The sequence below is a fragment of the Phyllobates terribilis genome, unplaced genomic scaffold, assembly GCF_046119375.1.
Source record: "Phyllobates terribilis strain yellow unplaced genomic scaffold, ASM4611937v1 Scaffold_65__1_contigs__length_7625178, whole genome shotgun sequence".
Lineage (NCBI taxonomy): Eukaryota > Metazoa > Chordata > Amphibia > Anura > Dendrobatidae > Phyllobates > Phyllobates terribilis.
The window spans coordinates 3,051,215-3,055,760 of record NW_027362825.1 but is presented as its reverse complement, the minus strand read 5'-3'; positions in this window follow the sequence as shown (position 1 = coordinate 3,055,760).

The window sequence follows — 4,546 nt, the reverse complement described above, 5'->3', positions numbered from 1 at the left end:
TAAAAATTAGTTTTAATTTGCAACCTGATGGAGGTCAGTATAGATGGACTAATAGAGAAAGTCCGACACACTACTAGAAGGCCAAATATTTTTTCAGAGCTAGATGCAGAAAAAAATTATATTCAGTTTGCAACCTGATGGAGGTCAGTATAGATGGATTAATAGAACAAGACCCACACACAGCTAGAAGCCCAATATTTTTTCAGAGGTAGATGCAGAAAAAAATATATTCAGTTTGCAACCGGATGGAGGTCAGTATAGATGGACTAATACAACAAGTCCCACACACAGCTAGAAGCCCAATATTTTTTCAGAGGTAGATGCAGAAAAAAATATATTCAGTTTGCAACCTGATGGAGGTCAGTATAGATGGATTAATAGAACAAGACCCACACACAGCTAGAAGCCCATATATTTTTTCAGAGGTACTGTAAATGCAGATAAAAATTAGTTTTAATTTGCAACCTGATGGAGGTCAGTATAGATGGACTAATAGAGAAAGTCCGACACACTACTAGAAGGCCAAATATTTTTTCAGAGCTAGATGCAAAAAAAAATTATATTCAGTTTGCAACCTGATGGAGGTCAGTATAGATGGATTAATACAACAAGTCCCACACACAGAAGCCCAATATTTTTTCAGAGGTAGATGCAGAAAAAATTATATTCAGTTTGCAACCTGATGGAGGTCAGTATAGATGGATTAATAGAACAAGACCCACACACAGCTAGAAGCCCAATATTTTTTCCGAGGTAGATGCAGAAAAAAATATATTCAGTTTGCAACCTGATGGAGGTCAGTATAGATGGATTAATAGAACAAGACCCACACACAGCTAGAAGCCCAATATTTTTTCAGAGGTAGATGCAGAAAAAAATATATTCAGTTTGCAACCGGATGGAGGTCAGTATAGATGGACTAATACAACAAGTCCCACACACAGCTAGAAGCCCAAATATTTTTTCAGAGGTACTGTAGATGCAAATAAAAATTATTTTTAATTTGCAACCTGATGGAGGTCAGTATAGATGGACTAATAGAGAAAGTCCGACTCACTACTAGAAGGCCAAATATTTTTTCAGAGCTAGATGCAGAAAAAATTATATTCAGTTTGCAACCTGATGGAGGTCAGTATAGATGGATTAATAGAACAAGACCCACACACAGCTAGAAGCCCAATATTTTTTCAGAGGTAGATGCAGAAAAAAATATATTCAGTTTTCAACCGGATGGAGGTCAGTATAGATGGACTAATACAACAAGTCCCACACACAGCTAGAAGCCCAAATATTTTTTCAGAGGTACTGTAGATGCAGATAAAAATTAGTTTTAATTTGCAACCTGATGAAGGTCAGTATAGATGGACTAATAGAGAAAGTCCGACACACTACTAGAAGGCCAAATATTTTTTCAGAGCTAGATGCAGAAAAAAATTATATTCAGTTTGCAACCTGATGGAGGTCAGTATAGATGGATTAATAGAACAAGACCCACACACAGCTAGAAGCCCAATATTTTTTCAGAGGTAGATGCAGAAAAAAATATATTCAGTTTGCAACCGGATGGAGGTCAGTATAGATGGACTAATACAACAAGTCCCACACACAGCTAGAAGCCCAAATATTTTTTCAGAGGTACTGTAGATGCAGATAAAAATTAGTTTTAATTTGCAACCTGATGGAGGTCAGTATAGATGGACTAATAGAGAAAGTCCGACACACTACTAGAAGGCCAAATATTTTTTCAGAGCTAGATGCAGAAAAAAATTATATTCAGTTTGCAACCTGATGGAGGTCAGTATAGATGGATTAATAGAACAAGACCCACACACAGCTAGAAGCCCAATATTTTTTCAGAGGTAGATGCAGAAAAAAATATATTCAGTTTGCAACCGGATGGAGGTCAGTATAGATGGACTAATACAACAAGTCCCACACACAGCTAGGAGCCCAATATTTTTTCAGAGGTAGATGCAGAAAAAAATATATTCAGTTTGCAACCTGATGGAGGTCAGTATAGATGGATTAATAGAACAAGACCCACACACAGCTAGAAGCCCATATATTTTTTCAGAGGTACTGTAAATGCAGATAAAAATTAGTTTTAATTTGCAACCTGATGGAGGTCAGTATAGATGGGCTAATAGAGAAAGTCCGACACACTACTAGAAGGCCAAATATTTTTTCAGAGCTAGATGCAAAAAAAAATTATATTCAGTTTGCAACCTGATGGAGGTCAGTATAGATGGATTAATACAACAAGTCCCACACACAGAAGCCCAATATTTTTTCAGAGGTAGATGCAGAAAAAATTATATTCAGTTTGCAACCTGATGGAGGTCAGTATAGATGGATTAATAGAACAAGACCCACACACAGCTAGAAGCCCAATATTTTTTCCGAGGTAGATGCAGAAAAAAATATATTCAGTTTGCAACCTGATGGAGGTCAGTATAGATGGATTAATAGAACAAGACCCACACACAGCTAGAAGCCCAATATTTTTTCAGAGGTAGATGCAGAAAAAAATATATTCAGTTTGCAACCGGATGGAGGTCAGTATAGATGGACTAATACAACAAGTCCCACACACAGCTAGAAGCCCAATATTTTTTCAGAGGTACTGTAGATGCAGATAAAAATTAGTTTTAATTTGCAACCTGATGGAGGTCAGTATAGATGGACTAATAGAGAAAGTCCGACACACTACTAGAAGGCCAAATATTTTTTCAGAGCTAGATGCAGAAAAAAATTATATTCAGTTTGCAACCTGATGGAGGTCAGTATAGATGGATTAATAGAACAAGACCCACACACAGCTAGAAGCCCAATATTTTTTCAGAGGTAGATGCAGAAAAAAATATATTCAGTTTGCAACCGGATGGAGGTCAGTATAGATGGACTAATACAACAAGTCCCACACACAGCTAGAAGCCCAAATATTTTTTCAGAGGTACTGTAGATGCAGATAAAAATTATTTTTAATTTGCAACCTGATGGAGGTCAGTATAGATGGACTAATAGAGAAAGTCCGACTCACTACTAGAAGGCCAAATATTTTTTCAGAGCTAGATGCAGAAAAAAATTATATTCAGTTTGCAACCTGATGGAGGTCAGTATAGATGGATTAATAGAACAAGACCCACACAAAGCTAGAAGCCCAATATTTTTTCAGAGGTAGATGCAGAAAAAAATATATTCAGTTTTCAACCGGATGGAGGTCAGTATAGATGGACTAATACAACAAGTCCCACACACAGCTAGAAGCCCAAATATTTTTTCAGAGGTACTGTAGATGCAGATAAAAATTAGTTTTAATTTGCAACCTGATGAAGGTCAGTATAGATGGACTAATAGAGAAAGTCCGACACACTACTAGAAGGCCAAATATTTTTTCAGAGCTAGATGCAGAAAAAAATTATATTCAGTTTGCAACCTGATGGAGGTCAGTATAGATGGATTAATAGAACAAGACCCACACACAGCTAGAAGCCCAATATTTTTTCAGAGGTAGATGCAGAAAAAAATATATTCAGTTTGCAACCGGATGGAGGTCAGTATAGATGGACTAATACAACAAGTCCCACACACAGCTAGAAGCCCAAATATTTTTTCAGAGGTACTGTAGATGCAGATAAAAATTAGTTTTAATTTGCAACCTGATGGAGGTCAGTATAGATGGACTAATAGAGAAAGTCCGACACACTACTAGAAGGCCAAATATTTTTTCAGAGCTAGATGCAGAAAAAAATTATATTCAGTTTGCAACCTGATGGAGGTCAGTATAGATGGATTAATAGAACAAGACCCACACACAGCTAGAAGCCCAATATTTTTTCAGAGGTAGATGCAGAAAAAAATATATTCAGTTTGCAACCGGATGGAGGTCAGTATAGATGGACTAATACAACAAGTCCCACACACAGCTAGAAGCCCAAATATTTTTTCAGAGGTACTGTAGATGCAGATAAAAATTATTTTTAATTTGCAACCTGATGGAGGTCAGTATAGATGGACTAATAGAGAAAGTCCGACTCTCTACTAGAAGGCCAAATATTTTTTCAGAGCTAGATGCAGAAAAAAATTATATTCAGTTTGCAACCTGATGGAGGTCAGTATAGATGGATTAATAGAACAAGACCCACACACAGCTAGAAGCCCAATATTTTTTCAGAGGTAGATGCAGAAAAAAATATATTCAGTTTGCAACCGGATGGAGGTCAGTATAGATGGACTAATACAACAAGTCCCACACACAGCTAGAAGCCCAAATATTTTTTCAGAGGTACTGTAGATGCAGATAAAAATTATTTTTAATTTGCAACCTGATGGAGGTCAGTATAGATGAACTAATAGAGAAAGTCCGACTCACTACTAGAAGGCCAAATATTTTTTCAGAGCTAGATGCAGAAAAAAATTATATTCAGTTTGCAACCTGATGGAGGTCAGTATAGATGGATTAATAGAACAAGACCCACACACAGCTAGAAGCCCAATATTTTTTCAGAGGTAGATGCAGAAAAAAATATATTCAGTTTTCAACCGG